Here is a 27,628-nt window from a genome sequence, read left to right as displayed (position 1 = left end):
AATATTATCTTTCCTGAATATCTATATTGGAACTTAATTCCTAATATGTATCACCGATCTCAATGATTTTTTCAGACAACAATATATACTATACACGTAAGCATTTGGTAAAATTTGAAGCTTCTAGCTGTTAAAATGGGGAAGAAATTGCGCAAAGTTTCTTATCTGAACAATCGGTGGTATGAGATATATACTATATGTACCACCGATCTCAGTGATTTTTTCAGACAACAATATATACTATACACGTAAGCATTTGGTGAAATTTGAAGCTTCTAGCTGTTAAAACGGGGCAGAAATTGCGCGAAGTTTCTTATCTGAACAATCGGTTGTATGAGATATATACTATATATACCACCGATCTCAATGATTTTTTCAGACAACAATATATACTATATACGTAAGCATTTGGTGAAATTTGAAGCTTCTAGCTGTTAAAATGGGGAAGAAATTGCGCAAAGTTTGTTATCTAAACAATCGGTTGTATGAGATATATACTATGTGTACCACCGATCTCAATGATTTTTTCAGACATCAATATATGCTATACGCGTAAGTATTTGGTGAAATGTGAAGCTTCTAGCTGTTAAAATGGGGCCGAAATCGCAAAAAAAAATATATATATACTATATATACCATCATATATATATTATATATATCACCGATCTCTATGATTTTTTGACACAACAATATATACTATATACGTAAGCGTTCGGTGAAATTTGAAGCTTCTAGCTGTTAAAATGGGGCTAAAATTGCGAAAATATATATATATATACTATATATACCACCATATATATACTATATATACCACCGATCTGTATGATTTTTTCAGACAACAATATATGCTATATACGTAAGCATTCGTTGAAATTTGAAGCCTCTAGCTCTTAAAATAGGGCAGTAGTTACGAAAAGTTTCTTATATTAACAATCGGTTGTGGGGGATATACACTATATATACGACCGATCTCATCAATTTTTTTAGGCAACAATACGTGCAATATACGAAAATATATGGTGAAGTTTGAAGCTTCAATCTGTTAAATTGAGTAAGATATTACAAAAATCTTCTTTTTCTGAAAAATCGGTTGTATGGACGATATATGCTATAGTGGTCCGCTCCGGCCGGTTCCGACAAATGTCTAATCGAACACCCAAATACACCAGCTCACCAAATTTTATCAAGATATCTCAAAAATTGAGGGACTAGTTTGCATACAAACAGACAGACGGACAGACGGACATGGCTAAATCAACTCAGCTCTTCAACCTGATTATTTCGGTATACTTAATGGTGGGTCTATCTATTTTCCTTTAAGGACTTACAATTTTGGGTTTCGTGACGAAATTAATATACCATTTCATTTTCATGAAAGGTATAAAAATAGGTAGGTACTTTGTGTGAGGATGCAAAGTTTCAGGTTTTTTGTGGTCTGTGTGTAAAAACTATGACTAAGAATCACGTATTTCAACAATATATGACGTAAACGTAACTATTTGATGAAATGTTATGAATTTTGAAGCTTCTAGAAGTAAAAAAGGGGCAAAAAAATACAGTTTATATGGGCTATATAATATATGTACCACCGATCTCTATGATTTTTTCAGACAACAATATATGCTATATACGTAAGCATTTGGTGAAATTTGAAGCTTCTAGCTGTTAAAACGGGGCAGAAATTGCGCAAAGCTTCTTATCTGAACAATCGGTTGTATGAGATATATACTATGTGTACTGTTAGAAATATTATTGATTCAACTCAACTATAATAATACTTTCATCTTGTCGAAACGATCATAGATCTTCATTCAGGTATTGAAATTTTCTACTTCAGAAATTTTCTATTTTACATCATTCAAATAAAAAACTTCATATTGTTCAAACTTAAATATTATCTTTCCTGAATATCTATATTGGAACTTAATTCCTAATATGTATCACCGATCTCAATGATTTTTTCAGACAACAATATATACTATACACGTAAGCATTTGGTGAAATTTGAAGCTTCTAGCTGTTAAAATGGGGAAGAAATTGCGCAAAGTTTCTTATCTGAACAATCGGTTGTATGATATATATACTATGTGTACCAACGATCTCAATGATTTTTTCAGACAACAATATATACTATACACGTAAGCATTTGGTGAAATTTGAAGCTTCTAGCTGTTAAAACGGGGCAGAAATTGCGCAAAGATTCTTATCTGAACAATCGGTTGTATGAGATATATACTATATATACCACCGATCTCAATGATTTTTTCAGACAACAATATATGCTATACACGTAAACATTTGGTGAAATTTGAACATATCTAAACGATTTTTAAGATAAATATAAAATAAAAAATAGGTAGGTACTTTGTGTGAGGATGCAAAGCTTCACATTTTTTGTGGTCTGCATGTAAAAACTATGACTACGAATCACGTATTTCAAAAATATATGAAGTAAACGTAACTATTTGATGAGTTTTGAAGCTTCTATCCATAAAAAAGGGGCAAAAATTACAGTTTTTATGAAGTATATAATATATATACCACCGATCTCTATGATTTTTTCAGACAACTATATATGCCATATACGTAAGCGTTCCGTGAAATTTGAAGCTTCTAGCTGTTAAAATGGGGTTAAAATTGCGAAAATATATATATATACTATATATATATACTATATGTACCACCATATATATACTATATATACCACCGATCTGTATGATTTTTTCAGACAACAATATATGCTATATACGTAAGCATTCGTTGAAATTTGAAGCCTCTAGCTCTTAAAATAGGGCAGTAATTACGAAAAGTTTCTTATCTGAACAATCGGTTGTGGGGGATATATACTATATATACGACCGATCTCATCAATTTTTTCAGGGAACAATATGTGCATTATAAGAAAGTATATGGTGAAGTTTGAAGCTTCAATCTGTTAAATTGAGTAAGATATTACAAAAATCCTCTTTTTCTGAAAAATCGGTTGTATGGACGATATATGCTATAGTGGTCCGATCCGGCCGGTTCCGACAAATGTCTAATCGGACACCCAAATACACCCGCTTACCAAATTTTATCAAGATATCTCAAAAATTGAGGTACTAGTTTGCATACAAACAGACAGACGGTCATGGCTAAATCAACTCAACTCTTCAACCTGATTATTTCGGTATAATTAATGGTGGATCTATCTATTTTCCTTTAAGGACTTGAAATTTTGGGTTTCGTGACGAAATTAATATACCATTTCATTTTCATGAAAGGTATAAAAATAGCACGTGTTCGGCCTGAGTGCGTCGTAAACCGGCAGTGGGTAGGCGCACAAGGGTCGGTCTCGGGTGGCAGTTCACTCCAATGAAATAAGAGAAAACACAAGAGGATTTTCCTCGTTATAATGGGTGTACTTTATTAGATAAAAGTAAAAATAATTTTGGGTACAATATTACCTGAATTTATTGTGATCAGAACGGCAGAGATCGCCGGCGGCAGATGTGTACGCGTTGGCTGTTAGAATCCAAGAGAGAGCCGGTTGTATAAAAAGCTACAACCGTTGACCCGCAAAATCCTCCGTTTTGGAGGGGAAAGGCACCCCGACATGCATATGCATGAGTGCTGACAAAAACACACATACACGTGCATGTACATGCATGCATATGCAAGTGGCGTTGATGGTGTGGGTGGTTCTAATTAAGTCGAGTATCGAGTATCGATTCGCAGGGTTGCATTGGGGGGATCGCAAACAGATGCGGAAAAGTTAGGCATCCTGCCTAAACATGCCGGCCCCCCTTGCGATACGCAACATCGTTTTCCGCCAATGACCTCCGCTGAAACGAGAAAAAAAATTAATATAAGACTTACACACTAAACTTAATCTAGATGAGGAGTTCGCCAGCGTTGCGGGTGGACGGAATCCTTCCCGACTTGTTCAGCATGCCACCTAAGCTAGGATGAAACGGTAACGGTTAGGAACAGATATAAGTGAATATTTCTTGCCATTGAATTATACATAATTCTTAAGTATAGAAATTCAGAACGTAATATGTGTATAGTCGATGGCCAGTAAGGCTGGACGAAGAGGCCGAGATCTCCGTTCCAGAATGGCACCATTTTTGTTATTCTTTGTTTTTTTTTTGTTCCGGGTGGAGAGCCGAGGTCTCCGTTCCAGATTCGCATTTTTTTTTGTCTAGATTTTTTTGGGTTGGACGAAGAGGCAGAGGTCTCTGTTCCAGACTCGCATTGTTTGTTTAGGTTTTTCTGGGCTGGACGAAGAGGCCGAGGTCTCCGTTCCACCATCTAATATATCGTGTCGCTCTCGGGGCGACTGCCTGTTTTGTTGGAGGAGGTGTGGCATCTTTTGAGGTGCCAGGGCGAGTGACTGTGTGGTTGGTTGGGTGAAACGGAGGTGTTTTGTTACAAAACGTATGTTAAAAGAGATGAGTAAAGCGAGTTTAAGCGGAGCGTAGAGGCCGACGAAATTATGCATTTAATTTTGTGCGATGAATGTAAAGAGGCCTTTATGCGCTGCCGTGGAACATTCTTTGTGTTGATTTGGGCCATGTTGTGTGAGAAACCCAAATTGTGGGGTGTTTGTTGATTTCAACACAACCCTGGCGGGAATAGCCTATACTATCGAGTGTGGCAATTTGTAGAGCTGTCAGCTGATAACTCTTCAATTCACTGGAGTGAGACAGCTGTGCGGTGCTGCCAATTTGGCAGCGTAACGATACCTAATGGTCATGTCGCGAAAGTGTCTGAGGACATTCCCGTGTGAGTTCTGACGCGAACTGAATTCTGAAACGTTTCAGTTTGTTTGTGGGTTTTCCTCATAAAGTTCATGTGGTTGAATTATTATTTCATAAAAGTTTCTGAACTTTCCTTTAGTTATTTTTATTAATCTTGAAAATTGTATCATAATCTCCAACCAGCTTTTCCGCAGTTAAGTTTAGGCTAATAACTTGAAAGGTCTCCTTCGAAAGTTATTTCTTCGTAGTTTAGGAGACAGTCTTAAGCTAAGTTGGAGTTTAGAAGAAGGCTTCACTATGGAAAGTGAGTTAGGTTTTTTTTTTTTGTGTCCCGAACCATAGTGGTTGGTAGGGCTTGTTTGGGTTCCAGGCTAAAAGACTGCCGACACTTTATCGGAACTTCAAAACACACAAAAACAATTTCTATCATGAAAGCGAGACCACTGTTCTCAAAAGCTTAGGGAGTTTGACATGTTTTTGTTTATGTTTGACATTTTGATTTTTCACTAACCTTTTAACAAAAAAAACAATGCAAATACAATCCAAAATTATTTCGCTCTCGAGTGGTTCACTTTTTCTTTTCACAAGAAATCTGATTCTGATTGTGTTTTTATGCACCACATTGTCAAAATAAAACAAAATTTTCATTTGTCGAAAAAAGTAAAGTTGTTCGGGTCCTAACACTCGAGTGTGCTGGATCCCGCGGATCCGATTTGTGATCCCATGGGGTCGCGCGTAATGTGTTTACGGCGTAAGAAAAGACAAAAGCAAATGTCATCGAGTGGCAACCTTGATTCGTTCATTCAAAAATGTCATTCATTCATGGAAATGAGTATACAGACATTTTGGAATGAATTTTCTTTATGAAGAAAAAAAATGTGTGATGGGTAAGTATGCCGGTATCGTTCCTTTTTAATAATTTTATAAATTTTCTAATTTCTTTTCATTTTTATTTATTTTATATTTTCAGGTACCCTGCTACAACTTGGATGGTTTGCTGGCACCACCTGAGTGAAAGACTCGATTTCGAGAGGGTGGTAAATAAAAAATGGTATAAATTCGCCATGCCATACACGATCTCCCCACGGATCACTGTCCAATTTACAAGTGCACTTTTCTTCATCATGCATTTTGTCTACGGGGAAAGTGTGAAATGATACAATTTTTTTTGTAAATTTTTTTTTTTTCGACAATAATTTTGCATTCGAAATGCAAAATTGGGAGAAAGGAGAGATTAAGTAGTGGGCACCACTTATGTTCCAGCATCGCGCTCCTGTGGTGCGCCCATGCACATCCAATTCTACAGATGAACGCTGCTGCCGAAATGGTCGTCTGCTAAATACAGCGCCATCCAGATACGAGTGGTGCAGCTTTGTATGTACAAAGTATCGCCTTGTGATTGCTCAGCGCACGAACTTTAGTCGGCTAATCCGCGCCTGCTGATTTTGGTTCAGCGAGTATATTCGGTGCCACAATTATACCAACAGGCAATCACGTTAAAATGATGTCGCCACCACTTATGAATGGTGGGACTGGAGCGATATCTAGTATTGGTTATGCTAGAATACAATCATTGAAACAGAGACAGCAACTACTTTTGAATGGAAGTAGCTCGCAAAGTGAATCGATTGGTGGTCATAGCACATCGGAGAATTTTGCCGATTTCGAACATGCGCCCATCTTTAAGTTGCCGGTCTTTCAATACTCAATAACCACTCCTCGCACACAATGAACAACACAACAATAACCACAATGGTGTCATCTTTGCTGCCAGTCCTCGTGATCGCTATCATTCGTCAATTTTAATCCCGGAAAAATATCCAACCTAGGTTGTGATTTTGCAAAAGAGAGCAAAAGCTGATTTATATATATATTTCATTATGAGTGTACGTGTAATAAACGATGATGCTCATTTTCAAGTAGAGCTTAGTGCAGCTGGAATACGTCTTGTTGTAGATTTTATGGCGAGTTGGTGTGGTCCATGTCAGCGCATAGCCCCACATTTCGAAATGCTTCCAACGAAATATCCAAAAGCTATCTTTCTTAAAGTGGGCGTTGATGCATGCTAGGACACAGCAGCCAGTCAAGGTGTTTCAGCAAGGCAAACGTTCATATTCTATCGGAATCGGACAAAAATTGATCGCATTCAAGGTGCAGATATAATGGTGTTGGAAAGTAAGGTACAGGAGCACATCGGTTCAGGCAGTGGTGGAGACGAAGCTGCTGAAGATTACGGTCAAGGACTGATGGGACTGAATACATTTATATTCAAACCAGAATGCGAATGCCTGAATGAAGCTGATGGTCATTGCATGAATCATTGTCTTGCATCGGGGGGTGGCTATCTGCAATCTGCTTGTGATGAGCCATTAATTTTGTCTGTGACATTCAATCAACTTGTAAAAATCCTTTCATTAAGGTTTAAGGCACCGCCACATTTAGGGCCTGAAGAAGTTAAGTTAGTTATAAACCAACCACGTACCATTGATTTTGATATGGCTGAGTCTATGACTAGCGTGCAAGATTTGGCACTGGAACCGAAGGACCTTGATAATGACCAACCGGTTGATTTTCGTTACGTCAAATTCCAAAATGTACAGACTATACAAATTTATGTGCGTAATAATCAGTCAGGTGGAGAAGTAACACAAACTGATTCCTTTGGTTTAATTGGTTCACCAATTATGACGATAAAAATGACTGATTTCAAGCGTGTTGCGTATATCGAAAGTATACTACGGAAAGGTCGTAACAGGTATGTTTAATATTTTAATGGAGTTAAAAACATTTATCGAATTTTGAAAGTTGCTTATTAATTGGTTTGTAGGGGAGTATGGTTTTACGATGCCAGAAAAGAAATTTGAAAACCCCAAAGGGAAGTGTACGCTTTCCGTTCTATACTAGCGGTATAGGCATGTCGTTTATACTCTAACTAACCAAAGATGGGTATCACAAGTACATTGAATGAACTTTGTTAAAAAAAATTAATTAACCCAACGTTCGATTTCTAAATCACTTCACCTTGTTTCAAAAGTTATTAATGAACCGAAAATGGCAAAATAAAGACTTCAAAGTCGGGATATTCAACTCATGACTTTGAACATGCGAATAGTAAAAATTCTTTTCCTTTTTAGACATTCCCACAGAAATCGGTTCAAAGCACTAAGACCACTAGGAAAATAAATGAATAAAAACAAGAAGGGCCACTTTCATTCAACTAGAACTGTGTAATTTTCCATCCCTGGTCCAACAAGACAATAAACAAAATGCCAAAACTACAAAGGCAACAACAATAATCGAAGCGAGTACACAACAAGCAAACGCTTGCTTAGGTTCGTTTACAATCCTTGCCGATAAACGCTCGCATTTGCCAGATGGTGAGGAATGGATGAAACAAGTGAGTCTTTAGTTTTAGTCTTGGTCTAATTTACCTATCGTGTCTATCTTATTTTAAACTTTACTCTTTACAGACCCAAGGGAATGTTACAAAACGCACTGGAATCTGTTAGAAGTGGTTTTAATGTACCCAGCTTTTCTACCATTTCAATGTGACGACACCTATAAGCGCAACCTGCAATCAAGGTCACTTCCAACCCAGACGGCTCGTTGGCTGATCGTATGCGCGCCGTTTTAAATTCGCCCGCATTCGATGGTAAATAGTGCATTTAGGTGAGTTATATTCGAATAACTTGAAATATGGGGCAACGGGATGGGAATTCATTAGCTTTTAACTATGCGGGATTTGACCCAACGATTTTTGCTTGCAAAACCGATTGTGCTTTTACTGAGTTTCGACGTCGTTCGCATCGTTAAGTTGAAAACAGTTGTCTTCAAAAATGCTGACGTCAACAACTTAAAATATTCTTTTACAGATAGCAAGATTATCTTAACTTTCGTACTTAATTCCTCATCGGTAAACTGACAACTCGTATTTCCATACAAATTTTTCCTACAACTTCCAATGCAACAGTCGCGGAAAACTCTACAGCCACCTTTAGTATGATTATTGAAACCTACATCCCGACGGTATATGTATATGGAATGTTTTCCATCTGTTTGCAGGCGATAGGTTAATGTATTCAACATTATTCCTTTATTAGATTCTCTTCTGAATGTAGAACTTTGAAATGCTTAGAATATTTGGAACACGTTGGCCTGGTATTACTTCGCGAGGTTGAATATTACAAATAAGTACGCATACGCATGGTATTCCAAATATAAAACGATTCCACAAATTCTTAAATGGAGACGTAGGTTCCGAACATACGGAGTAAGTTAGGGTGTCCTCGCTCGGGGCTAGTGAATGTGGGGTTGACTTGGAAATTTAAAATATACAAAGGCCCGACAGCCCTTATATTCTGTGGCAGATCGGTTCGCCCTTCTGCGGTAGGCTTTTCTGGTGTCCTCGTTCTGGGAGAACGAGTGAGTTGGGGTTGCTTTTTGTGTCCTCGCTCGGGGTGAGCGAGTGAATTTGGGTTGATGGTTGGCCTCTTTCCGGGTGAACGAGAGCTGGGTTTGATTTTTTTTGAAAGTAGGGATATGGAGGAACGGAGGGATTGTTAGGAGGAGCTCTTAGCCTTCTCGCAATCCGTCTCTTCCGTTGGAAGAAGGATCAGTTTGACCAAAGGTCGTCTGACTTGACCCTTCTCGGTTTTGAGGTCGACTACGCATACTCGGTCATCTTCGCCGGGGTGTACGTTGACAACTCGACCTAACCTCCATTCGTTGGCAGATAAGTTGTCCTCTTTGAGGACAGCGAGATCTCCCACTTTTATATTCTGTCTGGGATGCTTCCACTTCACTCGTTTTTGAAGTTCGGATAGATATTCCACCTTCCATCGTTTGCAGAAAGTGTGATGGAGGGCTTTGAGTTTCTGCCATCGATTGATCATCGAGGCAGCGCTCACACTAGCATCTGGCTCTGGCGGAGCCAGTAGATGGCTGCCAGTGAGGAAATGGCCTGGGGTAAGTGGCTCTAGGTCCGTTGGGTCATTGGATGCCGGGCTGAGCGGCCGCGCGTTCAGGCATGCCTCGATGCGGCACAAGAGGGTATGGAATTCCTCGAAGGTGAATTTGTGTGGTGAGGATATCTTTTTGAAATGGCTTTTGAAGCTTTTCACTCCAGCCTCCCACAGCCCTCCCATATGGGGAGCGCCCGCAGGGATGAAATGCCACGTGAGTGACTGGTGGCTGTACTTTGAGACAGCGTTCTCTCGCGATTGTGAGATGAAGGTCTTGAATTCTGATCGTAGGGATCGTGACGCTCCAACAAAGTTCGTACCATTGTCGGAGTACATATTTTTCGGGCATCCGCGCCTAGATGTGAAACGGGCAAATTCCGCTAGAAACGATGGTGTGCTGAGGTCAGTAGTGGCCTCCAGATGAATTGTTCGTGTGGAAAAACACACGAACAGGCAAACATAGCCTTTGGATAGTCGACATCCTCTGCCGCGGTAACTTTTAATGTCGAAGGGTCCGGCGAAGTCGACTCCAGTATTCGTGAATGCACGGCTGAATGTCGTGCGTTCGCGAGGGAGAATACCCATAAGTTGGGTCTGAGCACGCTTTCGGTGTATAGTGCAAACTTTGCAATTGTGAATTGTTACCCTAATCATGGTTTTGATGTTAGGTATCCAATATTGGGTGCGTATCAGACGTAACATGAGTTGGTTTTCCCCATGCAGACTTTGTTGATGAAACATTATGACTGTCAGACGGGATAACCGGCAGTTGTATGGGAGGAGGATTGGGTGGCGTTCATTAAAAGCTAAGTCCTTTGACGCCGCGAGTCGCCCTCCTACCCGAATGATGCCATCTTGGTCTAAGTAGGGATTAAGTGAGAGTATTGCACTTTTCCCTGCAATTGCTTTTCCGGCCTTTAGATCATTATATTCGGAGCTATAATGTTGTTTCTGATAGATTTTAATTAAGAGTTGGGTTACTGATTTGATCCCATCAGGAGAGATTAAAGGTGACTCGACCTGAAATGATTTTCTTGTTTTGGGGTGAGTTCTTCGGTAGAACCTCATAACGTATGAGAGCACCCGTAAAGCCCTAGGTAGGTCCGAAAAGCGTTGGAGAACATCGGTAGTATTTACTGTTGTTGTTCCGCAAGTCTTCGCCCTCTTTTCCTCTACGGAGGTAATATAGTCACTTTCTTGTGCTGGCCATTGGGAAGTGTCTTCTTGCAGCCAAGAAGGTCCCTGCCACCACAACGAATTGTTGACCAATTCAGACGCCGGTAATCCTCTGCTACCTAAATCTGCTGGGTTGGACTCTGAGTTCACGTGCAACCAGTCCTTATTTCCGACCATGTCGATGATCTTGGTGATCCGATGCGCGACGAAAGTTGACCAGGAACAAGGCGGTTTCCTTATCCATGCGAGGACGATCGTTGAATCCGTCCACAGGTGAAATCTCACCGGTCCCAATTTAAGGTTCCTGAAAATTGATTCGGTGATTTCCGCTAACAGCACGGCTCCGCAAAGTTCACATCGTGGAAGAGTCAGGGTTTTCACCGGGGCTACTAGGGTCTTTGCTAGAATTAGGTTTGTCCAGATGTCGTTATCCGTTTTCACGCGCATGTAAACGGCTGCTGCATAAGCCTTCTCGGATGCGTCACAAAATCCATGGATCTCGATGTGGGTTCCTGGAGAAAAGTTGACCCATCTAGGTATCCTGATTTTATCGATTTCATTGTACTGGTCGGTGAAGGTTTTCCATCGTTCCAGCGTACTGGTCGATACTGGTTCGTCCCAAGCGGTGCCATCTAACCATATACTCTGCATGAGTATTTTGGCCACAATGACCATTGGTGCCAGCCACCCTAAGGGATCGAAGAGTTTGGCGATTGCTGATAGTATCGCTCTCTTCGTAATGTTTTCCGGGTTATCCAGCGTCCCTGCTTTAAAATAAAATAAATCGGAGTGGGCATTCCATCGAATGCCTAACGCTTTAACTGAACTGGTATCTTCGAATGCCAGGAAGTTTTCATTGAGCAGGTCTGCTTTGGGGAATGTCCCTTAGAATACCCTCTGAATTGGATGTCCATTTGCGAAGTGGAAAGCCCGCTGAGTGTAGGACTTGACGAATTTCATCTCTGGCTTTAATAGTCGATGTGATCGTATATCCACCCTCTGACACGTCATCTACATACACGTATTCTCGCAGTATGCTAGCCGCTATAGGGTGTGAATTTGACACGACGTCTGCCAGTTGTAGGAGCGTTCTCATCGCGATATATGGAGCGCAATTCACTCCGAAGGTAACCGTCTTTAATTCGTAAAGACTAATAGGGTCACTCGGGGACGTGCGATGCACAATACGTTGAAATTTGGTGTGATTTTCGTTCACCCCAAATTTGTCGATACATCTTCTCGATGTCGCTATTGAAGGCGAAACGGTATAGCCTCCAACGTTAGATAAGGATGGGTAGATTGGCTTGTAGAACTGGGTCGGGGAGTAGAATATCGTTTAGGCTATTACCGTTGGCCGTAGGGCTCGAGGCATTAAATACTACGCGTACCTTGGTGGTTGTACTTTCTGCTTTTACAACGGCGTGGTGGGGCAGGAAGTAATGATCCGAATCGTCGGATGGGATATTCTTTTTCAATTTTTCCATATGTCCGAGCGTTTCATATTCTGACAACACTCGAACAGATTCCTTACCTAAATCTGGGTTTTTTATTAGCCGCCCCTCATTCCGGAAGAATTGAGAGCATGCACGCTTCAGGGATGGTCCTAAGTTAATATTGTTAGGGTAATCCTGCCGGAATGGTAGTGACACGGTGTACCTTCCATTCTCACTTCGCTGCGTTGTTTCTTTAAATAATTGTTCGCAGTACCTTTCATCTTCATTTAATATTTTATTTTTGGGTACATTTTCTACCTCCCAGAAAGCTTTGAGTTGGTTGTCTAACGCAACTTCGTTGTAGAAAGACATAATGCTCTTCGTTGGATTCGTTGATTCGATACGACCGGTTAGTATCCAACCGAACACTGTCTCTTGGGCTAAGAGTGTGTTTAGCACATTCTTTTTTATACCGCCCATTATAATGTGGGGATATATGTCTCCGCCAAGTATGAGGTCTACGTCTTCGTTGACGTAGAACCTCTTGTCTGCCAAAACCAAGTCTGGGAATGCCTGCATAGTCATTGCGTTGATATGGCAGGATGGAAGATTCCCAGACAGTTTCGCTAGAACTAGTACGGGTGTAGTCAGGCTGAAGCAGGGATCCACTGGTGAACGTAGTTCGATGTTGGATGCTTCTTTCACCTGAGCTGACACCGCATTTGTGATGCCTGAAACATGGGCATGCATTTTCCTCGCTGGCAAATTGATCCTGCGTTTCAGTCTTTCAGTTATAAAGGAACATTCAGACCCAGAATCAATTAATGCCCGCGCGGAGAAGTCGGTACCATTATGGTGAATGTGTAGGCGAGCAGTTCCTAATAGCACACCTGTGCTGGAATTGGCATGGCAGGATTTGACATTCTGGTTCGTAGAGGAAGGTGGTTGTCCCGATTCCTGTCTTTTCCGTGCCTGTACCGAAGTTGATGGGGTATTATCCGCATCCCGGTTGCTGAAGTGTGTCCGCATGCAGGAGCGTGTGGTGACGAGAGTGGCATTTGGAACAGTTGTATGAACTGGTGCACCTCGTCACTGTGTGTCCTGGGGATAAACAATTCAGGCAGCCATTTGTGGATTCGACGAATTTAATCCTTTCTACCGGGTTTAAATCGCAAAAACGTGAACAGTTGCGTAATCTGTGCTCCGTAGATTTGCACATTTTACACATTGATTTTTTTGTTTGCTTGGTTACTTTTGTTTGAAAAGCGCCAAGTCTTTTTGTAGGGGTTTCTGTCGACTGGCGCGACGTGTTTGACTTTTGCACTTTAGAGGTGGCATTCCCTGTAAAACCAGACACGGTTTCAAGTGTCTGAAAACGATTTGACAAGAATTTGTCCATATGCTCCCACTTGGATATGTACGTTTTGTGGTCAATGCTCTGCTCCCATAGAGCCAACGTATTCTCAGGTAATTTTGTCGAACATAAATAAGTAATAATCGCATCCCAATTTGAAACGTCAATCTGATGTGTTTTTAAGGATGCTGGATGAGTTGTAGAGCGTTTTCTACAACTTTTGACCTTCAACAAAACTTGCGAAGGGTTCTTCAATTAAAAAATGGTTAACCGAACAATTTCGATTTAATAATTTGATTTATTGGAGTTCACTCTTCGATGGTTACAAAGTTAATAATCTTAAAAGCTAAAAAAAACGAATTCAATGCTACCAGAAAAAATATGTAGGAACATTCCATGGAAAAGCTCTGTTATATTACATTGACGATTACCGTAGAAAATCTCGTATGATTTCTTGAAATAGGTAAACAAAACAATAAGTGCGAAGAGACCACAAACTATGCGTGTTGTTATGTGTGCATATGTAAGATTATATGTATATCCAACAACCCAAATGTATGAATGCTGCAGCGACTAAGGCGATGACGACGGTAGATGGACAGTGGGTTGAGCATAAAGCGAAGAAATTAGCAAAATGCAAGCAACGACAACTACAGCGATGATGTGACGTTAGAATCGTAGGTATGTATCTATGTATGTATGTGCGACGGAGAGAGTAATGCAAATTCGAAGACTGGTTGGAAATGCATGTGCGACGTAGGTTGAACAATAAGGAGGGGCGTAAACATCCACCCCCCTTGAAAGCTTGCTTTCAATTGTTACTGTTGATATGATGATGGTTCTATTGGTAGTTTACATACTCGAGTCACTGCTCTTTTGTATGTTCCTTCAGCAGTTTTGATAAGAACCACTCGTACTATGCCATCAGTTCCAATGAAAGTATCAACAACTCTACCTAGTGGCCACTTCAGGGGTGGTGTGGAATCGTCCTTAATAAGAACCATGTCGTTGATTTTTAAATTTTGATATGTTGTCCTCCACTTGGTACGAACCATTAATTCCTTTAGGTATTCCTGCCGCCAGCGTTCCCAAAAGTTTTGTTGCATTGATTGTACCATTTGGTATCTTGATAACAACCCAGTAGGAATTTGTTGGACCGATGGTTCAACTACCGTGGTGAGATTTCTGCCAATCAAAAAATGAGCAGGAGTAAGCGCACGAAGATCGTCAGGGCTAGTAGACAAGGGTGTAAGCGGGCGGCTGTTGATCATTGCCTCAGCTTGACAACAAACTGTATTTAGCTCATCGAATGTGAGCAATGTTGCGCCGATAACCCGTCGGAGATAATATTTGGCACATTTTACTGCGCTTTCCCAAAGTCCGCCGAAATGCGGTGACCGTGGCGGTATGAATCTCCATTCTATGCCTTCGTCTGCACAAGCTGATTGGACTGTATTAATATGTTTTTGTGATGTAAATTCCGATAACATCTCCTTCGTTGGTACAACTCGTGACTTGGCACAGATAAGAGTTGAATGGATAGCATTGTCATCACAAGAAACGGCATAGATACATGCCCCATAAGCCTTACCGCTTGCATCTGCAAAGGCATGTAAATTAGTGTTATTGTTAAAGTATACGTACCGTGGCACTTTGATCCGATTGACGAGGGTCAGTTGATGGCAGATACTCTCCCATTCTGTGTGAATAGAAAGCGGTACACTCTCATCCCATGCTAGACGTAGTTTCCAGAGGCGTTGCAACAAGATTTTGCACTTAACGATGATAGGATTAAGTATTCCTAGCGGGTCGAAGAAGCTTGCTACTTGTGCCAATATAGTGCGTTTGGTTAGCTTCGATGAATTATGTTGCGATGAGCGGTACGAGAAGATGAAATTGTCCCTTGTTGGTGACCATTTCAGTCCCAGAGCCTTTATGTAACTCATTTCATCTGCTGTGATAATTTCTTCAACGTCACCGCTTGGTATGTCTTCAATAATTTCGTTGCAATTGGACGCGAATTTACGAAGTGGAAAGCCACCTGATGCTAGTAGTGCGGTAACTTCAGTCTTGATTTCTAGCACTTCCCTTATTGTTTTCCCCCCTGTCATGAGGTTGTCGACGTAGAAGTCGCGAAGAGTGACTCGCGATCCAATAGGGTAGCTTTCGAGGTTTTCACGTGCAAGTTGTTGTAAGCAGCGAACTGCTAGGAACGGGGCGCAGCTGGTACCGTACGTTACCGTTTGAAGTTGATATGTTATTAGAGGCTCTGCAGGAGAGTTACGCCACAAGATACACTGCCATTTTGCATCGCGTGGATCAACGATGATTTGCCGATACATTTTAGTGATGTCGGCCATAAGAACGAACCGGTGAGTTCGAAACCGAAGCAGAATTTTTACAATATCGTCTTGTAGTGTGGGCCCTGCGTGTAGAATTTCGTTTAAGGACCGCCCATTTGAAGTGCGACATGAAGCGTCGAATACTACACGCAATTTGGTTGTCGAACTCTCCTCCTTTACAACGCAGTGGTGGGGAATGTAGGTACCTACCTTCGAAGCTAACGCGCCCGGATCGACTGGTACCATATGTTGTAGCTCAATGTATTCTTGCATGAATGCCTTGTACTCTTGGTGAAGAATGCGGTTACTCTGAATTCTCTTTTCCATGGCGAAAAATCTTCGACGTGCCGTTTCCAAGGAGTTACCTAACCCAGCAGGATTTTCTTTGAAGGGGAGACGTACGATGAACTTCTTCGTAACCACGCAACGTATCGTATTTTCTCGAAAATGTTTTTCACACTCATGCTCAGTTGTTGCGTTATCGACAAGTGGTTTGTAGCAAACGTCTTCTACATTCCAGAACCTTTCCAGAAGAGATTCAAGCGATGAATTCGTTAGTGACGACGACTCGGTGTACGTTGTTGAGGATGAAGTAAACACCGAGGATAATGAGAGCGAAGAAGACGTAGTTAGGGCTCCAGCCACTACCCAACCCAGTTGCGTCTTTTGCAGAATGGGTAAGTGTTTCTGCAGTTTTATTTGCCCAACAGACAGGATGTCGAAGAAAATTCCGGCACCAAGAAGCAAATCAATGACACCAGGGATATGAAATGTTTTGTCGGCCAAGTTGATGTTTTGAGGTATCCCCCATTCAGCAATCTCTATAGGGCATCGTGGTTGAGATGAAGAAATCGATGGCATGATGACGGCTTCCACTAGTGACGTAAATCCAGTGTGCATGGATTTGACTCCAATAAGAGCCACGTATTTTGCTTTCGTTCGTAGTGCGCCTATTCCGCTGATTTCCATAGCAATTTTGGTTCGAGATAATTTCAGCATATTGGCGATGCGTTCTGATATGAAATTAAGCTGAGATGCCGAGTCGAGCAGCGCTCGAGCCGTAATTGAATTACCTTTATTGTTGTGAAGTTGTACTACAGCTGTAGCAAGGATTACATCATTGCTCTTCATATGTGAATGCAGTGACGCTGCTGGTGCTTGGATGGGGTCTGGTGATGTTAGTGTCGATGGCGAATTACGGTGAAGTAGGGTATGATGACTCACCTTGCAATGTTGGCATCGATTGGTTGATGGACACTTGCTAGACTGATGATTTTTACCCAGGCAATTTAAACAAAGATTCCTTTTCTTAGCGACGTCATACCTCTGCAAAGGGTCCATAGCGGCAAATTTACTACATTTAAATGCACTATGTGTGGCCGGTTCATCGCACAGTGGACATTTATTGTTATTCGATGTGGTGACCAATACTGAGCCAGCCTTTGATGGACGCGCTGGGAATTTAGATGAGCTGTTTTTACTTGATACGTTGTTGCTGGCCTTTACCATGTTTATTGTTTGGCAACGGCGCTCGATGAACGAGACCAGATCGTCCCATGATGGAAGTTGAAAGGCATTATTTGTTGCACTATCCCATTTGACTGACACTTCCTCCTCCCATTTCAACTGTGTTTCATGGTCCAATTTGGCAACGATGAGGTGCAGTAAAATACCATCGGCGATTTGGGTGCGAGTTGCCAAGGACTGCATAGCACGAAGATGAGCATTTATGGAGTCGATGAATTCTCGTAAAGTGGCAACTGTCGGGTGACTGATAGCTCCGTTGTCGAAGATGGCTTGCAAGTGCGATTGAAAAATATACCGCTTATTATCGTAGCGGTTAACAAGTAACTCTATAGCCCGTTGATAATTATCGTGTGTAACTTCCAGCGACTGTATTAAGCGAAATGCACTGTCACTTAAGCAAGAGCGTAGGTATTGGAACTTCTCCACGTCATCAAGTCCTGTGTTGTTGTGTACTATAACCTTAAACATATTATAAAAGTCAAGCCATTCCGTGTGTTTCCCACTAAATTTCGTTAGCTGCAGCTTAGGTAATCTGTGCGATGCTGGTTGCGATGACGAAGACGAAGAATTCGGTGTAGGAACTATAGTGCTACTAAACCCATCACTCCGACGAAGTGCAGCTATACGATCGATTATGATGCCTTTTACTTCACAAAACGATTCTTCGAAAGTTAATCTGTGATCTAGCTCAAACTGAGACTCATCAAGATACTCCAACTCCGATTGTAGTCTTTCAAATGTGGAGAAATGATGCTCCAAAAGCGCAAGTTTAGCTTCCAGCTGTGAATACGTCAAAGTGTTTAATTGCTGCGCGTTTTCACGCAGTCCGGAGATTCGGCGACATAGTTGTTCTCGTTGCAGCTCCTTGACGTGTATGTTGTTGGCATTTGATGCTATTGGTGTCAATTGGGCATTTGCATCAAATGATCGATCTTCGTTGGTCTGTGACATTTTGACTGATGAGTCTTGTTAATGATGCGAGCCGGGGTGATCCGGCTCGAAGGACCTATGGATGAGTTGTAGAGCGTTTTCTACAACTTTTGACCTTCAACAAAACTTGCGAAGGGTTCTTCAATTAAAAAATGGTTAACCGAACAATTTCGATTTAATAATTTGATTTATTGGAGTTCACTCTTCGATGGTTACAAAGTTAATAATCTTAAAAGCTAAAAAAAACGAATTCAATGCTACCAGAAAAAATATGTAGGAACATTCCATGGAAAAGCTCTGTTATATTACATTGACGATTACCGTAGAAAATCTCGTATGATTTCTTGAAATAGGTAAACAAAACAATAAGTGCGAAGAGACCACAAACTATGCGTGTTGTTATGTGTGCATATGTAAGATTATATGTATATCCAACAACCCAAATGTATGAATGCTGCAGCGACTAAGGCGATGACGACGGTAGATGGACAGTGGGTTGAGCATAAAGCGAAGAAATTAGCAAAATGCAAGCAACGACAACTACAGCGATGATGTGACGTTAGAATCGTAGGTATGTATCTATGTATGTATGTGCGACGGAGAGAGTAATGCAAATTCGAAGACTGGTTGGAAATGCATGTGCGACGTAGGTTGAACAATAAGGAGGGGCGTAAACAGATGCTAAACAATTATTTATGTCGCGCTGTAAGGTTTTGATTGAGCTGCCGCACTCGCTATCTATCTTTCTTAGATTAAACAAAATTTGTAGTTGTGAGTTTACGAGAATCCGTTTATTTTCGTATTTCTCACATAGGTTTTTCCAGGCTGTTTCGAAGCCTTCATTTGTCAAAGGACATTTCTTGACAATGTCCTTTGCCTCACCTTGGGTTTTTTGGTTAAGGTGGAACAACTTTTCTACTGAACTTAAGCAACTTTTATTTTTATAGATGGCCGTGAACAGGTCACGAAACGTTGGCCAAGATAGGTAGTCGCCCTTGAATACCTCAGTATCGCAAGCTGGCAGGCGGATACTGTGTTCGCGCGCGCATTCTCCCTCAGGTTTGACTGCCCTATCTTTTTCCTCCTTCAAATTGGCTTGAAGTTCAGCCATGTTCGACATGCATCGCAAGAATACGGCATATGCCGTTTTATGCTTGATCTTGACCGCTGCAATTTTCTTTGCGTCGAGCGTGTCAGAGCCAAGCAACTCCTCTAGGGCGTTTTCTGCTTTTTCCCACTTGGCTTGCAACTCTTTTTGCTGTATTGCAAGAGTGTGTACAGTGTGCAGAGCAGCATTGATATCATTAAAATCGGCCTCGAATTCGATTATTCGATCGGCCAATCTAATGTAGGAGTCCATGTTCATGGTTGAAAAGTGGAGAGCGAATTAACCAAGGGATATAAAACTTGAAAACCTGAGCGAATCACCCAACCAACAACTATTAAAATTACGCAAAATTGATTTATTACTCTTAATTTGTATATTTTTGTTTGACTTTGCAGATTATTTGTGCCTTAAAACAGAGAGCAGGGGGGAGCAACACCGATGTGTACTGTGTAAAGTAAAGGAGGGGCCACTCGCCACTTCAACCTTCAATGTTATTATAAAATAAGTGTGCGCGTTGATATAAACTCGACGAAAAGTGTAAAAACTCAGTGAAAACTGTTGTAAAAACTGTGTCGATTGAATTAGTGAAAATTAAAAGTGCTTGAAAAGAAAATGAAAATTGCCACAGCCGTATGGCGTGAGATTTTAATGTGAATGTGAGGTTATGTGCACCTCTTCCTTGTGCTGTGTCCGGAGAGCCTTACCGCTGGTGGAGGGACATACCAGATAGTCACAAGGAATGTTAAACGACGTTAATGCAACGCGTTTGCACTTATTTTTCTTTTCGGCACTAAATTTCTTACACTTTGCGCTGTTAATTAGAATTCACTACGCGTGTGGCACACAGTATATGGATTATGTTTTTACACGGATTTTATTTCATTGTAATAACCAAAAAAAAATATTGCAAGAAATATTGCACTTACTTTGGACTTTATTTTGTGGCGATTTGTGTTCCGGTGTGGCAAGTAGCTTGTGGTGTTGCAGCGGCTTCAGCTGGCTGTCGCTTGCTCAGTGTTTTTTTTCTCGGTTTTGTATTATGTGACGATATGGCGCTGATTTAAATGTAATAAGCGTTCTCACTTTTGCTTCCCCTTTGGCTTTTTGGTGGTATCGCTGTTGATTGTGGCAAATAACTTTCGTCGGATAACCTTTTTGGTGCGGCCAGCTTTGATATATTGTGATGTGGATTGTATAAAGGCGCTTTAATTCCTTTCTCGGGGAGATAGGACCAAATGTACGGCCTGAGTGCATCGTAAACCGGCAGTGGGTAGGCGCGCAAGGGTCGGACTCGGGTGGCAGTTCACTCCAATGAAATAAGAGAAAACACAAGAGGATTTTCCTCGTTATAATGGGTGTACTTTATTAGATAAAAGTAAAAATAATTTTGGGTACAATATTACCTGAATTTATTGTGATCAGAACGGCAGAGATCGCTGGCGGCAGATGTGTACGCGTTGGCTGTTAGAATCCAAGAGAGAGCCGGTTGTATAAAAAGCTACAACCGTTGACCCGCAAAATCCTCCGTTTTGGAGGGTAAAGGCACCCACACATCAACCCCGACATGCATATGCATGAGTGCTGACAAAAACACACATACACGTGCATGTACATGCATGCATATGCATGTGGCGGTGATGGTGTGGGTGGTTATAATTAAGTCGAGTATTGAGTATCGATTCGCAGGGTTGCATTGGGGGGATCGCAAACAGATGCGGAAAAGTTAGGCATCCTGCCTAAACAGCACGAGTTTAGGAAAGTGTCGAACATTCATCGCAAAAATTAAAATGCAAAAGTTTAAATATTATCAGGACGATTTAACAGAGAAAGCAATTAAAACAAATGATTGTATTAGTTAATTTCTCTGCATTTACTCATTTAATAAGTAGTCCACTCTAAATCAATGAAATAGTAATAAATTTTTTTTCTTGGTTAATCAATATTTAACTGGTCTGTTATACGTACATGTCAAAGATGAGGCACTTACCGAATCATCCTCCTACCGCTGGCCGGTTGATGGAGTGTTGACGTTTGTTGCTAGAATATTATTAGGAAGAAAACACAATCAATTTTTGTTTTTGTTTTTATCGGCCTATTGATAAATCATTCAAGGTTCGAATCGAGCTCAAGGCCAGAACAATAATTTTTTTCTAATGATAATTATTGTTATTTTTTAATTTTTCTAAATTTGAAAAATTGTATTTCGTTTATGGAATAGTAAGTAGAAAATTTTTCAGACACCTGCCATAGCTGCGCAGATAGATCCATTTCGAAGGGTGCTAAGCCTTCATCATCAGTACGCTTTAGGCATGCTGCGCTAACCATTTAGCTATACAGCGGTGGTTTGTTTGATTGGCAAATGTGCTACTTCTATTCCTTTTTACCAACTATATTTATTCAGTGTTGCGCCATCTGGTGCAAATCACTGATAATGCTGGATTTTTGTTTATTGCCAATTACTTTGTTTTTCAATTTTTATTAGCACCTTTTCCTAACCACACCCATTTTCTTCTCTAGTGGTATGTTTTCTGGGGCTTTTTGATTCGCTCCCTCACCCACTGCTACTACGTTATTCGTTTCACAATAAATTTTCATTTTGTTAGAAATATCTATATATCACAAAAAAAATTTTTTTTTATAACAAGACTAAAAGATTACAAACTAAAAAAAATGTTTTGCCACTGCGCCTTCTGCACCTGGACGAGACTCCTGTCAATGTTAGTGACTCCGGCTTGACCTCATTTCCTTGAAAAATTTCTTCCTCTTGCTTTGGTTATTTTTATAATAAGTACGCAAATTATTTATATATATGTAAAAATATTTCTTGCGCTACTCAGAACTTCGGTAAGTTTCAAGTTTACTAATAAAGTTTTTGTTCACTTGTGTTCCGTGTTTTTTTCTTCGATTTTTCAAATTTCAAAAAATATTATTTTTTTTATTTAAATTTCAACTTTTGTATTAAAATTTACACATTATTTTCTTGTTCAAGAATTTTTTTCTGTCTTAGATGTTTTCGAAATAAACTTTTTTTCTTATTTTTGTATTCGTACAAATAACTAACTTAATCTTTTTTTTTCTTCTGTTTAACTTTTGTTTCTCGAACTAAAATACTTCAACTATCTTCCTCTTAAATTTTTTCCCTTTTTGCACATATTTTCGAAATTACAAATAATTCGGTCTTTTTTTTTCTTCTGTTTATAATTTTTCGGCTCAATCGTGTTTTATTTTATTTATTTATTTATTTATATTTTTTTTCAACAACTAATTCCTTTGTGTAAATGCTTTTCGGAATTAAATATTTTCATTTGGTTTTATATCTAAGTTATCTCCCGTCTCGTGGGAGATGTAAAAAAATTAAGGGTGCGGAGGAACTCACTGTCCTCCAATACTTGTGAAATGAAACAAGGAACGATTTCAGATTAACGTCACAACTTCTTTATTCGTGCCACTTGCACACCAATTAACTACTGCCCTAAACATACGTTGCAACTTACTTAAATAACTTCTTAGCTTTACTAAAATGTTTACATTGCAGTTCCCATGCTTTACCCAGAACTGCTCGCGCGTGTAGACAGGAATTGCTTAGCGTGCGATTCCCATAACTAATGTAAGGTGACCTGTAGTGGAATTCACTAACTTTTTTAACGACATTTGCCATCGCTTTATTTGCGAATCGATACATATAACGATTTTGTTATTCAGCAACTATTTTGTATCGATATTCGTAAATCGACGATCAGCTGTGTCGTTAAATAAACGGCAAGTAAATTGGCTGCGTTAAAAATCACGATATTAATATTTCTGGTAATTTTAGTTAAAAAAAGAAAATCGGAACTGTAATTAAATACTTTAAAACATGAAAAGCTGCTTTGTTTATAAATCAAATGGCATTTGAGTACTTGGCGTACGTTTTATAACAAAATGAAGAATTACTAAGTCCATCGCCAGTGGTTCATAGAGAAGTAGATGACCCATTCCACTTGAATGCAACGGAGTTTCTAAAGCTGTACCGACTAACCCTAGACTTGGCTCATGATATTATTTCTAAACTTGATGGTCAATTAAGGGGTACAAGAATAACTGCGATATCAACAGAGAAAAAAAAATTAATACCGCATTTACTTACCATTTGTTAAAATATGTAAAAACTTTTAAAAGCAGTTAGTATGCGGAATTTATTTATTTTTGGCAATCCTTTTGTGCTTTTCGCATTCTTTAGGTTTCGTTAAGCTGTGCTGCCACCTTTCTACTATTAAAACGAAATTTAAATGTAATTTATTTCGATTCGTTAAAACTAAGTTAGTGAATAGCACAATCGATAAGGCAAGCGACAAAATCGTTAATTAAAATCTCGACAAATCGCATCGTTATAAGTTAGTGAATTCCGCTACTGATCGATGGATGCGCATGTGCCGCGTCAGCGACTTTATCTTATTGAACTAAATAAGTCACATGCTTAGCAACGTGATCGTAGGGTGTGCCGTATTATGGTACCTATGCGTGTAACTCCTCCCCCTTTAAAGATCTGCGTCTCGTAGATCAAATGTCGAAAAGCGTGAGGTGGAGAAATTTTGTAAGGAGTGATTGCGACCTTCTGGTGATGATTTAGTACTGACGCTTGTGACTGGCAGGCTAGGATCTGAGCGATAAAATTCAGGTGCATATTTGCCTTTGGGGATCCTATTTATGCTAATGTTTCCCGTCAAATGCGTAGGAATTTGAACCGGTGCACAGTGTTTCGTGTAGAACAAGCTAGCTGGACAAAATTATTTTATGAGATTTTCCATTTCATATGCAGTCATTTATTACAACTACGTCATTTTTTTCAGCCATATGTTCTTTTTTTTATTTTTTTCCAAAATTTTACCTCATATGCATACATTTGCTTATTTCATACACAGTAACTCATGTGAATATGCGACATAGATCCAAACAAATTTAAAGGACTTAAGAATATTACTTTATTGTACTTAAATTGAATGGACTACAAATCTCAATAGTCTAAAAAATTCGAAAAATTCGAAAAAAAAAAAATTAAAATTTTTTATGAAAATTCGTCGGGTTTTTCAAAATTTTTTTAAATATAATTAAGTTTTTGTTATAGATTGTGACAAATTTTCTTATGAAAAATTAGTTAAAATAAATTTGCGAAAGCGAAAATTGTAAGAATTGTCCAAAAAGGTGCGTCTACTTATTTATGTGAGTGACTGTACATATGTACATACATATTTTGTATTTATTTGAGTATTTATCCTGGCACTACAATTTTTACAAAATTATTTTATAGTACCAGACAGGAATGTAAAAGTGAATTACAATAATAATAATAACAATTTAAATAATTAAATTAATTATGTGAAAATTACTTATTACAAAAACTTAAAAGTAAAGTATCATACAAAGTAGAAAAGACAATAGATTTAAATTAAATAAAACCTGATCCAACAAAAAGTTATAGGGTAGGTTGGTTATCTTTTATAATTATGTTATTATTCGCTATCACCGCTTTCATTCGATGAGTCACTTGTGGAATAGTCATGAGTATCAGCAACACTACTGTGAAAGCTTGAAACAACTGGGGTATTTATTGACTCCTCAACATTATCGGGGGACAGTAAATTTAAGACTTCTGAAGCCAGATTTTAAATTTTTTCTTAGGTATCTCCATAAAACTGTTAACTAAAGGATCCTATGTTATAAGCAACATATTCATAAGATCTCTATTCGTGGCTTCACGCGACTGCTTTTGTGTGTTATCATCCCTGAATCGTCTCAAATCTTTGTTACGGGCTTCCTGTGCTTCCTCAGAAAGTTGACCAATAGGTAAAATTGCTGATTTTGTAATATCAGTACTATGCACTAAGATTTTATGAACTGTAGCAGGCATATTAAACCATGGATAGAGATCTATGTATAGTTTTTTAGTCTCGACCGCAAATTTTTCACACCTTTGGATATTTATATTGTACCCAGATGCTAATGCGCGAAGGAGAGTGTCGAATCTTTTGATGAGCGTTACATCCAATCCCGTAATCTCAGCACTAGCCTCAGAATTTTCGAAAAACTTACGAGCAGTGTTGCCGTCATTGGTAATGCCGAAACCTGGTTTTGGCTTATCTACTATCAATCCAAGTACACTTTTAAATTTTATATGGATTTCGTTGGAACGTAGCTTTACACTCTCTTTATCTGCCTCATTCCTAAGCTGCCATTTTTTTACTTCGAGGCGATAACTTTTGTGAAGAAAGCATTCAAAACATCTTATCCATGTATGGAGAGTAGACAAACCAAAACCAAGATTATCTCGGTTAGGCGTAAAGTCCCGTAACTCATTATTCGATATGAATATAACACTTTTGTGCGGAAGAAGTTTCAGTCAAAGCATTGCAAACTTTTCCGTCAATCATTGTTAGAAGCATATTGTGATTTACGGAAACTTCGTATTCTTTGAGCATGTGCTTTGTTGGGAACAACGCATTTATGTCCTCAAACTTTGTTCGTTTCATAAACAATAAAATCTTTTGTTTCTTTAGAAAAAATAAATTTAATTGGACGACAATACATGGTAGAAGAAGGTCGAGGATTCTGCCAAACAATGTTACCTTTTTCATCCTGTAATTGAAGAGGAACGGAAGAAAATATAAACAAAAACTCATCAGGGTCAGAACTGCATGTAAACTGTTGATTATATGTGCTACGGCCAGAGCTTCCATCGCAACCCCACTTGCTGATTAAAGTATACGTCAAGTTTGTAGGTAATGAACTAACGAAAACTTCTTGATTTGCTAAAACTAAACGCTCAACAGTTTTATCTAATACGGACTGGACTTTAATTTCCGCACGTGTTTCACCCACATCAATTTCATTTGGATAGCATTCTGCCTTAGCTTTTCTTAGACTATAAAATGATGGATAAACCTTATGGCCTGCCTTGATGCTCCACTTTCGACTCGTTTTGTACCCATGAGTCGTCGACTTGCTATCTACGTAGTATGCTAAAGCTTCTACATTGCTCAAGCATCTTGCATCTGGCTCACATGTCATCTCTTTGCCGGAAATTTGAGTGGCTTCCTGTGACTTTTTTATAATGTTATCAACATTTCTGTTGCCAGACAAACGCCTTGATACTTCTGCCACATAAAGTAACTCACCAGGACTTCTAGATTGCAAGTCCGTTTGGTTTATTCACTGCAGCTAACAAAGCCCTTCTTTCGTCTTCTCGGACCGGGGTTACCTGAAGAAGTGGTTGGTTGGTTTGATGGCAACTTTGAATCCACCGTTATTGTAAATGTGAAGACTGGACACGAAAGCCACTCCGAGTTTTTATTCAAAAATCGCTCCTTATGTCTTCCAGAAGTGTTCCACTTTTGATCCAGCTTCGACGAATATGCCGATATTTGTAAGCTTAAACTTTTTATCGAATACTCGGATGCTTCGCTAAAATCGTACTTAAGTACAACAACACTCAATAATTCTTTATATCTGGTTTCCTTCGAATGTTGAACTCAAATGTCAAAAAACTCCGTTCTTGGTACGGTTATAACTAAACTGCTTTGTGTTGTTGATTTTCCGACAGTGTGAATAGTTGATGATTGTTGTGCTGCCATCTTAAGTGTCGTTGATCGTTCTGATTTGTTATCAGTTGTGCAGTATTTATATTACATTCAGGTATTGGCGTAGATGCTACCAAACGGGGTTGTTTTGAGTAGCGTTCCTGTGTGGTTATACCTGCATTAGGATTGCTTTGCATGTACCTGTTTTTATGCCTTGGTGACTGGTGCGGTAGGTTGTGGCAGGTTGAAGTCAGTGATCTTCGCCTTTTTAGTTTTGGTGTGCTCTTGTTGACCTTGCGCGTTTATTTTTGTATATTTTATGGCTACGTGTTTGTTCCCTGTACCTGGGAATTGGTTGCCGTTTGTAGATCAGCCTTAAAGGTTCAAATATCTCGTCGGAGCTGGTACGTACATAGATCCTATTTTATATGTAGAGATAACTAAATCTACAAAAAAAAAAAATTAAAAATAGATGTGCAAAGAATTCGCAATGGTTTTTTCT

At 39.6% G+C, this 27,628-nt stretch overlaps 1 protein-coding gene and 1 pseudogene across 23 annotated transcripts in view; one reads left to right on the top strand and one right to left on the bottom strand.

The window, feature by feature from the left end:
• Positions 1–27,628, bottom strand: part of RyR (Ryanodine receptor) — a 1,962,175-nt gene that overhangs the window by 1,066,540 nt on the left and 868,007 nt on the right. The window lies entirely within an intron of this gene.
• LOC137243074 (thioredoxin-like protein 1 pseudogene) lies at positions 6,623–7,507 on the top strand (annotated as a pseudogene).

The sequence above is a fragment of the Eurosta solidaginis genome, chromosome 3 (assembly GCF_040869045.1).
Source record: "Eurosta solidaginis isolate ZX-2024a chromosome 3, ASM4086904v1, whole genome shotgun sequence".
In the NCBI taxonomy this organism is placed as follows: Eukaryota; Metazoa; Arthropoda; class Insecta; order Diptera; family Tephritidae; genus Eurosta; species Eurosta solidaginis.
This window is presented reverse-complemented; position numbering and strand designations above follow the sequence as displayed.